Here is an 11,702-nt window from a genome sequence, read left to right as displayed (position 1 = left end):
TTTTAATTGCTCTTTTTTTACTGATTTAAAAAATATGATAATATAAAATTACCGAGGGCTCCGCTCGGTAACCCCCGGGCTACCCCATGGCAGCAAGCGTCAGCTAATTTTTTCCTAAGGGGATGAGGGTACCTTTAAACAAAAAAAAAGAGCGGCGAAGCGAGCAGCAGGCAAAACCTAGTTTCTTTGTAAAATAGTTACGAATTCTTAGGTTCATTAAATTTATATCTGGGGTCACAAATTTATCAATTAATAACGGAAAGAAGTGGTCTGTAGTTGAACATAAGCTCTACATTTCCGCCGGCATTAGTCCAAATAAGTCCCGTGAAAAGCTCCTTAAGTTAATCGCTCACGGCATTCAAACGCAATTACTCTATGTCGGGGTCGGAGCTTTCACGACTTTTTTTTGGTTCCGGGCTCTCCCATCAGCTCATTGTCTCGGTATTTTTTTTTTAACATGTAACAAAGCCCGGTGTTGTTTCGCTTCTTTGCCAGACTTTAAGTTCAAAATGGAGATAAAGAAAACAAACAAAATGCACTGAAGAGAAAACGTTCTACTCGCCAACAAACAAATTTAAGGAAAATACACCTCTTACGTACATTTTTACACTTTTAACTAAAATTAGAAAATTTCATTTCACTGTGACATCGCTTGGTTACTTAGTCTTTCCTACTTAGTTTGTGTCTTTTTTATAATCAGCGTTCTAAGAAAATATATTTGTAATAAAATATTGGGTTGTCCGGAAAATAATGCAGGATTTTGGTATTAAACAAAAAAAAAGAAACTAGTTACTTTAAAGCAATGTTCTTTAATCAAANGACATTCATACAAATGAGTAATCCTGTAAACGTAAACAGAATATTTTATATAGATTTTTTTTAATGAAAACTTAAAATCCTGCATTATTTTCCGGACAACCCAATATGAATCAAGTATAAAAAAGTAGCGTGTTTTTGTTTATTGGGTCATCATTTAGCGGTTGATGGGGAAAAAAATCAAGTTTGTTGTGGCGTTCAAAAAGTTAGTAGGTCATCACCCTTATAAAATGTTTATCAAAAGGGGTGAATCGAAAGAAAAACGAGGGTGTATTTTTATGCGTCGTTATCGGACCATTGATGTACAATGTAGTAGATTTATCAATTTTCCATTTCAAAACCGTTTTAAAACCATTTAGCTGTTTGATTTACAACATTTTACATAAAATTAAAATTGAATCGTATTTCGGTTATTTTAAAAACAAACTGGCCATATTCGGCGATGTAATAATTTTCTGAAATGGTGAGGAGCGTTCAGGAAAGAAACATTTTAGAAAAGCGCGGTTTTGTTGCCCACGTTTCGACCTTTATTCGGGTCATCTTCAGAGCCTGGTGAGTTATAAAGCATGTTGATTGGAAAAATTACAATATATATGTAAACCATATAAATTCTGAATCAAGTAGTTCATTATATTTACATTTGTGTTGTATTTTTTCCAGTCAACATGTTTTCTAATTCACCCAGTCCTTGAAGATGACGCGAATAAAGGTTGAAACGTCAGCAAAAAAAGACGATTTTCTAAAATGCTTCTTTCCTGACCGCTCCTCACCACGTCAAAAAGTTATTAAAAAACCGATCACTAAAAAACATAGAAAAATAAATTTGGAATTATGTGTAATACATTCGTATTTTTTTTTACAAAATCAAAAATAATACTACCTCGAAAGAAAAGAAAAGCACTCAGTTTTTCTTTGTACTTCCATGAAATATAAATAATAATTAACTTGTGATATATTACACAGTTTCCACCCTGATGAAAACGATTTCCTCAAAAGCTATATGAAAGAAGGTGATTTTATGATTTTTAAAGAGAAGAAGATCTTAAAGAGAAGCAGCTCATTGAAACTGTTATTAAAATTTCATGAGGTTATAATTATAAGCAGTAATGAGTTCTATATATATTGCTCAAAAGCTTGTAAAAAGATTTCCGTTTTTTAGATTTTCACACAGAAAAGTTGTCACTATGGCTGACGCTAGGGTCTCCATCGTTTTTTGCGGCTGGGTTGCTATCCACTATAAGCCGGATGCCTAGGAGTCTTAGCTTCTCTAGTAATGGGGTTAGGTCTTTCGAAATCTAGGTCATTTCAGCCCACAACTCATGTAAAATATAATCTAGCCTAAAACTAAGTTAGTTTTATTGTACACGTTAGTATAATACAGTCGCGCAAATAAATACATTCACATCTATGTTCATTGCACTTATTCTGATTGATCGGTACAGAACCTCTATCAACCTACAGAAAATACGAACTAAACTTAATTATGATCTACGAGGGCTTATAATACAAATAATCGGATTTAACGCACGTACTGCTGGAGGGACGATGATCCGTTATATTTCACCATCAACCGCCCACCACTCATACAAATAAATACACGCACTCAAAACAATAGCCACAAAATTACATAAAACAAATCAATATACGGAGCAAAAACAACATTTCGGGCAGTTGATGATTAATTAGATATCGTGAGATGCGGTCCTTTTTTGTTCTAACGTTTCGATCTTTATTGAGATCATCTTCAGGGTCTGCGATTTACAAACGGTAACTAAATATTACATATTTTTGGGCTCTACCGAGATTGTCCAAGATCGACTGAGCTTGTTTATTAAAAGAAAAATATTAACACAAATACAGAATAATATATTCTGCATACACAAATACATAATAATATATTAAGTTGTTATATTTACTTGACCCATTGTGATGAAGAGGATGTGAATAATTCAGAATATTTATAATCAACATCTACAAACAGAATTTAATTTAGGATAAAAATGGATAATTTTACATTGTAAGCATTTCAGTGAAAAGTTAAGAATAAAAATTACAGCTACTGCCTAGAATGAAATTTTATTTAGTATTTGTTCATTTCATGCAAATAACTGTGATCCTTTTTCTTTTTAAACTTGCCACGTAGGAAGGTACACTGCATAGAAAACGAGATTCTCAATTAAGACTAGGAAAACTATTCCTTGAGTAAATATTCATTAAGCCAGACTGCTACCTATTGAGCAACCGGTAAGCATTCTGACAATTTCGAGTTGATAGCCCTGAGGGCGCCACTGACGTACTAAACTGAATTATTCACATGTACATTTTTATTATTTTCTCTTTATCATAATGGTCAAAAATATATAACTATAACAAAATGTTACTCTGTGTTTGTGTTAACTCTGTCTTTTTAATAAACAGGCCCTGATGATGGAATAAAACAACGAAAGCTCGGTACAGCCCAAAAAGTTGTTTTTGCTCTATACCTCTAAAGAAGATCTTATCCAAACTTAATTTTCCGAAGGTCGATAAACATCCGAAATAAAAAATCAATATACTATATACATGCCAGGGTCGTCAGTGGCCGCAACGGATTAGGCGTTGACACGGCGCTCGTCACTGTAAGGTAAAGGTCCCGGGTTCGAATCCAGCGGCCCTGCATTGGAACCAAACATACTTTCAAATGAGCTTTTTTTTGAAAACTTCGGCACCCTGAGAGTTTATATGACCTCTGCTCTTGCGAACCCTCTAAAAAACAATATGCCCAAGAATGTATGTGTAATATATGCCCAAGAACCATCTTTCTGTAAAGTGCAAAAGCATGTCAAGCTTCTATTGGTGGGCACATGAAGCAACCTTTCTCCGCATAAGGGACACTTGCGCGGCATTTGGCCTAGGAGCAGGTGCCCGTCGGTCAAACTCGTATGACCTATTCTTAATCGGGCAAGGAATCAGTGTTTCTTTTAAGTTAACCCAATCCCTATTTTTTTAATCCGAAATTATAATATTAAATGTATAAATTTTATTAAAATAATATTATACATTGTATGACTCTTAAATTCAACATTACCAGTCACTCGGCTGAATCAATCAATATGGACAATTTAATCCTAGAAGGCGAATGAATCGCACCAACCATTATAAACAATTGGCTAGTCGTTTTTCCAGAACTGGAACTAATTGATCTGATTTATCTCCAGTGGTAAATTTAACTTTCTCCGTCCGATACTGTCATTTGACACCCGTATTAAGCTGAGTTTTAAAAAAAAGCCGATATGGATTTTTTGTAATCCTCCCGTCCCTTTTTAGGGCCTCGTTTCAAGCGCTAATTTGCATGGAAAATTATCACATGTAATCAATCCTGACCCATTGTCAAATGGAGCTTCACTTTACCGCTTATCACGGTCTCAGAAATTGTACGTGGCAGTAATTTTTTAACAGTGAAATATTTGTTTTTTAAAAAATTCAACATTCTTTTTTGTTCTTATGAAAAAGTTCTTTATTAAAACGTCGGTGATTAACGGCGGAATTGTCTGCATTTTACGATAGTCATAAGTCTCTTCTTATAAGTTGAAGCAGAATTGTTGAAAATATAAGAAATTTAAGCGTTTTTTTAATATTTTTTTTTAATACCAATTATTAAAAGATATAATTTATGTAATTGAACATTTTTATAGACAAAAAAAAAACGTAAAAATTAATTCATTAGATTGCAGATTTTCAATTTTAATCATTATTACTAGCCAAAACAAAATATATATTATATTTCAATTAATTAAGGTTTTTAGTTGAGATAAGTCGAAGTCACGATAGCTGAAGTGGTAGAGCAGCGGCGTATCTAGCCGAAGGTCGTGGGTTCGAATCCCGCTCGTGACACTGACTTTTTTATCTCAACTAAAAACCTTAAATAATTGAAAGATATTAATTGGTCAAGCGGACCACGAAAACTAGTGAGTTTAATAGTTAAAATGAAGTATACTTCACTAAAGGTCTCCATGGCCATTTCATTTGTTGCCGAAAATCCAATCCGAATACACGACATTTGAAAAATTGCAAAAAGGAGAGAAAATTCAAACAGGTGGGGTTGAGATTGGAAGTTAGTGCCCGACTGGATTGAAGTCACGATAGCTCAAGTGGTAGAACAGCTTCGTATTTAGCCGAAGGTCGATGATGACGTTACATTTCACCCTCACCCCTCGCCATTCACGCTAATAAATACATGCACTCATACAAAACATATAGACACACAACACATGACATATTATATACAATAAAAAAAAATCCAATTTCCCCTAAAAACCGGAACAGGGAATCCAGAAACTCGCTGCAGTGTTCGAGTACCATTTTCAGATTGGATGGCATGTCTACACGCTCCTTGTTGGGAGCCAAGGCATCACATGTTTCCGGTATGTGGGACACATCGAGCAACATTTCTCTGCATTTATTTTTTATTCTTATCGATTATTAACCATATAAAATATTATTGTATTTTATTGACTTTTCAATATTTTATATTAATATTTCATCAGTAACCTCGACTCCAAGAAGAATGATATACCATTACTATAAATATTTATGTGTTATTATTTATATTATTTGCAAAATAAAAAATTATTATCGTTATTATAAAAATAAAAAACCACTTTTATTACAGTTTTATGTTTTTGTTTATTAAATTTTTAGAATAACCAAAGATATATTTTGTATGTTGCTAAATTAATTTAAGACGAAGATATGTAAACAAACTGTGGATATTTTTTGGTAAATACAACAGAACTCAAATTATCCGGATTAATTGTGACCTGGACTAGGTCCGGTCAAAAATCCAGAAAATCAGATTTCTTTTAAAAATAATTTTTACGTAAAATTACAAAGAAAAAATACATGCTATCCATTTTATTTCGTGGTCCGATTTATTAAAAAACTTCTTTCAATTAACTAACCTTTATGTAAGGTATTGGTTGAAATGAAAATGTTAGTGTCACGAGCGGGATTCGAACCCACGACCTTCGGCTCAATACGCCTCACGTACCCAATATACCTCAGATGGTAAAGCAGCGGCGTATTGAGTCGAAGGTCGTGGGTTCGAAGTTCGTGGCTCTAGCTTTTTCATCTCAACCAACGCCTTACATAAAATGTATAATAAATTGAAAAAAAATGATTTGGTCGATTAGACCATTAAACATAATTTGATTAAAAAATTTTAAATATACGTTTTAAAAAAACAGTAATTCTACTCTGTTAAAACAAAATACTATGAAATTTATTTATACTGTATTTTTATTTGAGTAAATCTCAAAAAAATTTGTTTTGGAACCAAAGGTGGATTTGTACAAGCAAAACAATGCGAAATGGACCGCCGATTTACAGTGTGGTTTGTTAAATAGCAATTGAATCCGGATTATCTTTAACATACCTGCGGTTCGAATCAAACAGGACCGTTTAATATTTTTCCCTCCGGGAAAAAAACACCTGGTATTTAGGTCTGTTTATTCAAACATCAACGGTATCATTGAAGCATAATATGACATATCAAACACGACCTTTGTACGTTATAAATTAAAATAAAACCATGGTTTAGTTGGTTAATTTAACAGTTTTTCGTATAACAAATATTTTAGCTGTTTATTTATTTTATCCGTGATAAGTACAACAAGAAAATGTCATTAAAAACACATTAGGGCCCGGCATGGTAAAGCTACAGGAGAAATTAATACCTGTAAAAAAGATATCATACAACAAAAAATGTAGTGTATATTATATACTATGGCCATTTGATATCTCTTTTTTTGTAAAGAATATGTGTAAAATTTAAAAAAAAATTAAATGGTTTTGACAGACCTAAAGTATATGTTAGCTACTTTCATGTACAGGCATTAAACAATCTTGTTGTTACAGGCAATTAGATACCACCCAATTTCTGCGGTTCGTTCGGAGAAGTGATATCGGTAAGTAATGTCTTCTGGGAAATCTATCTGGTGGAAGGGGCCAAATTGGTCTCGCTCTTGTGGTCGGGACACGTCCGAGAAACGACGGGAGAGAGAGATGGAGAGATTTAAAGGGAGCGAGTGAGAAGAAGTGAGAAGAGGTGCCATCTCGCCATTACGCTAATTCACAAGAAAAGTTTTAATCGGAGAAATTTTTCTGATTAAAATCAAATATTTACCCGCTGAGGGAATGAGATCGTTGATGTTGATTTAAAAAGTACTCTAAGTTTAATTTTCCGGTATAATTTTACTTGGAAAACCATTAAACTTTCGGGTTTTTTTAGATTTCTCCTATTCTTTGTAACTTACTTTATTTACAGTATATTTTCATTTATAATCAGATAAAATATATTGGAAAAGAAAATAGATAATACTGCCTTTTTTTAACATTAATACGCAGGATATATTGAAACGATAAACAATTTAAATTGAAAATTTATTTATGTTGGCAATACAGGGTGTCCTTTTTAGATGGCTCGGCTGAATCCATCTTGAACCAATGACGCTAACAAAAAAATACGTGTTTAATATTTTTTAGTCTAGTTTCAAATTCGAACGTTTTCTGGAGAAAAATTATGCAGGGTATTTCAGGCCCAGTCTTACATACGACTGATTGGTGGGTATTTCAGCGAATAAACCAATTTTAAATGCTAAAAATATCGTAATGTGGTCCAACTTTTCGGGCCTTTGTGATTTATTTTAGATGTACAAAACGTTCTGAAAATTTGAAAAACTCAACACTTGAGAATATAACGCTTATATACAGGGTGTTCTTTTTTAAATGGCTTGGGTAAATTCATCTTGAACCACTGACGCTTATCAAAAAAAAAAACGTGTTTAATATACTTTAGTCTAGTTTAAAATTAAATCCATTATATACATGTAATACATGTATACATGTAATAAATTGTTAGTTAAATTTTATGAGCACAACTAGATATATTATTCCGGTGTTTCGATAAATTTTCTGCCTAACCATCATAATTAAATAATTCGTATAAAAAATCATGAATTTATGATCTCGTGTAATTTGGTTTACTTTAAAATAAGCATGTTGTAATTAATATAACCATAAAACTATATGGACATAGTTCCAAAAAAACGACAAAAAATGTGAGTGTCCGGTTCTGACGCTACTTGACAAAAATGGTATAATTTTATGAGCAAAATCATGTAATAAATTTCAGTTAAATTTTATGAACAAAGCGATGTAATAAATTGTTAGTTAAATTTTATGAACAAAACTATGCTTATAAAAAGGACAAACAAAACTTATAAAAAATCATGAATTTTTGATCTCGTATAAATTGGTTTACATTAAAATAGGAATGTTGTAAGTAATATAATGAAAAAATTACATATATTTAGTTTGAAATTAACTTTAAAAAATATGAGTATCCTGTTCTGAAGCTACTTGACGAAAATGGTGTAATTTTGTGGGTTTTTTTTGCGTAATAAATTTGAATCAAATTTTATGAACAAAGCCATGTAATAAATTGTTGGTTAAATTTTATGTACAAAGCCATGTAATAAATTGTTGGTTAAATTTTATGAACAAAGCCATGTAATAACTTGTTAGTTAAATTTCATGAACAAAACTATGTCAAAACTGTCAGTTAATATTTATGAAAAAAGGCATGAAATAAATTGTTAGTTAAATTTTATGAACAAAACTTTGTAATATATTGTTAGTTAAATTTTATGAGCGAAATCGTGTAATACATTTGAGTTAAATTTTATGAACAAAACCGTATAATAAATTGTTAGTTAAATTTTATGAACAAAACCGTGATATAAATTGTTAGTTAAAATCATTCTACCAATAAATGGTATTTCTGTGTTTTGATCAATTTTCTGCCAAATCATTAAAATTATTTTTTGTTAATAAAAATTAATGAATTGTTGATCCTGGTTAATTTGGTTTATATTAAATAAGTATGTTGTAATTAATATAACGACAAAAATACATGTAGTTTGAATAAAAATATGAGTGTCCGGTTCTTTTTTCTTCGACTGTACTCGATGTTACCAGACGAAAATCTGGACAGTAGGGGATGGCAGAGAGTATAGTAGTGTAGCATTGCGTGGCATTGGGCAGGTGTGCATGGGGGTACTATAATCATATGGAAAAATGGACTTTGGATTTGCGTCGAGTGTTGCATCGGGTAAGTGTTTCGCATATAAAAAGATAAGGATCAGTTGCTGTTCCATCGCCAAGAAACCGGCAGCGTAATTCCTACGAGGAGCTAAATATTTTATAGCATGTTTGCTAATAATTCCTAATTTCTCTCTCTCTCAAATGTTGGAAGGATTTTTCAAACAATAAAATTAGATATTTATTTAGAAATCGTGAGATGTAGGTGTGATGTAGGTTGCAGAAAAACATTTTCTTTATCGTGCCGAGTGAATCGTGTGAAAATGTTTTTCTGAAACTTACATCACACCAGACCGCATCTCACGATTTCTAAATAAATATCGATTAACGGCCACTAATCAACACACACAAAAATAAAATTAGAGATGTACTATGGACTTACAATTTTTCTCCTCTTGCCCAGAGACATCGGGGATTATGACAGGTATGTAAGGTTTTTGCAAAAATGGCGATTTGGGAGGCTGAAGTAAACGTTCTTCCGTACATTCTACGGACTGATGAATCCATGTTCACCTCTAATGGCATACTAAACCGTTGGAATTTCGAAAGTGGGCAGAGGAAAATCCAAGAATTTCGTGCTCTCGTCATCATCAGGTGGTTCACATTCTCAACGTTTGGTGTGGACTTCTCGTAAATAAATTAAGTGGGCCTTATTTCTACGAAAATAGTTTTACCATTTTACGAAATGATTATCAGCAAGGAAAAAGAAAAAATCAAATCGCTGCTGGTGTTTTCGTTCCAAAGTTTGCACCCTCGTAAAATAAGTGTACAATCCTTCGGAAGGAGATAATCCCAAACTCTCCATTGTGAAACACCAAGGTTCACCACAAGATTGCCAATGACCTGGATGACTCTTCTTTGCAATGACCTGGTTTACAAGCAGGTTATGGTGTTATTCAAACGCCTTTAAACTTGGCGTCATCATCAGTGTGGAACAGTTTATGTTGTTAATATTTGGAGTGTAGATAAACAGAATCTAATTATAAATATGAATTGATTCTACTGTAGCTTCATTTAAAACAAATAAATCATAATTGCAGTATCTTAATGAAAATGAATCTCAACAAGGCGGAAAAGAAAATGAGGCTACAACAAAATATAAACCGCTTTCACGAAAACCAAATAAACAAAATGATAAATAAAACTAACTTAATTGTTTCTTGATTGCTGGAGGCCTTTTTAATCTAGGGGCATAAATTGTCATCTTCATAACGTTTTGGAGGTGGGCCAAATTGGAAAGTGGTGACGGCAGGTCTGAGCGCAGCCGTGTTAAATCGAGAGGAAAACAAATAAATCAACGGGTTTCATACAATCCGGTCCGAACCGTTCATTATATTGTAGCCGAAACTAATAAGGGGGGGGGGTGGTCTTGGGAAGTGTTTCCGCCCGGACGATTGGCTCTCGGAAGTCCGCCCGGGGGTTAATCCTCCAAAGGGCAGTTGAGAGGAAAAAAAAGGTGTACTTTCTGATAGACCGGTCGTCAAAACAATCAGTTTTATGGTTCGGCCGTGATTCACCCAATGGGGCAAGTCTATAAATGGAAAAAGAAGGCTGGGAGAAAAAGGGCATCTCTAACTTTAACGAAGGTAAGGAATGCTTCCTTAAATATTAAAGAGACGCTAGAAGAAAAGATCCCCTCTTGAACACATTCACTTTAATTACCGAACAATCGATCCGTGTAAATTTGCGGAACGACCTCTTTTTTAACCATTAAAGAAACATACAGCAGAGTTTCTTTTTGGAAAAATCAAGCAAATCATGAAGTCGATCAACTGTCGTGGAATTGACACCCACCTTGGGAGTCGTGGCCCACTTTATGTGGAACTACGGTGACAACGGGTGGTATAGTGTGGTTTGACTCTCGAGACCCCGAAACGGCTCAGCTCGTGTACTCATCCACGGCCCTTTTTCTCAATCCGAGCTCCTTCATTCTATCCTGTGACCCCTCCTAACACTTGGTTACAAGGGGGGTGTCCGGGCACAAAATAAAGGTGCAGCCCAGAGGGCATGGCAACCTCTCTGAAGCACAAGCTGTACTCGTGTCGGCCTAAGGGTCGGCATGGGCGGCGGGTTCCTTAGCAGAGTCACACGAGGGCCAGTGCACTAGATCCTGTCTGAAACGACGGGGGAGGGTGTATGTCCATCTGTACCACGGGGTAACTAAACTTTCCAAATTCAGGCCTAGTTACACTGGGAATTTATTCGTGGTGGTGCATGGTGACGCCCCTGGCGGGAACTTAGACAGAGGCTGTCTTCTATCCATGACCTTAGTGAAGCTTGCGTATGGCCAACGTAAAACCCCCGGCCTCACGGGAGACGTTGCGAACGGACGGCAGCATGTAAGCGTTGAGGACGCAATGATCATGCTATAGTCCCTCGAATGCGTGAGTAAGCGAATCGAAGTGGGTAGTGAATCGGTGTCTCGGACTCGAGTATGCTTTGCATTGTTGTGCGTATGACCGGCGTGGTACCCTTGGGGAAGCGAAGGATCGGACCACCTAGGCTGAGCCTATGGATTCCCTCGAATGCGCGTGACAGGTGTAGGCTTAGCTCGATAAGAGACTAGGGTGTGGTTAGCAATTCCACTTTAAACTAAACCGCTGCAGGAAGTTTCTACGCTGGGGGAGCCTCTATACTCAGAGAGATAGAGTGGCCTTCTCTATCTAAGGAGTACGCGGGAGGGGGACAGGGCGATGTAGTAGACCCGATGCACAATGCGGGCTCGACCTTTCGGAGTGGACAAGCGG

This window comes from Cimex lectularius, unplaced genomic scaffold, assembly GCF_000648675.2.
Source record: "Cimex lectularius strain Harlan isolate CLEC.00 unplaced genomic scaffold, Clec_2.1 scaffold216, whole genome shotgun sequence".
In the NCBI taxonomy this organism is placed as follows: domain Eukaryota; kingdom Metazoa; phylum Arthropoda; class Insecta; order Hemiptera; family Cimicidae; genus Cimex; species Cimex lectularius.
This window is presented reverse-complemented; position numbering follows the sequence as displayed.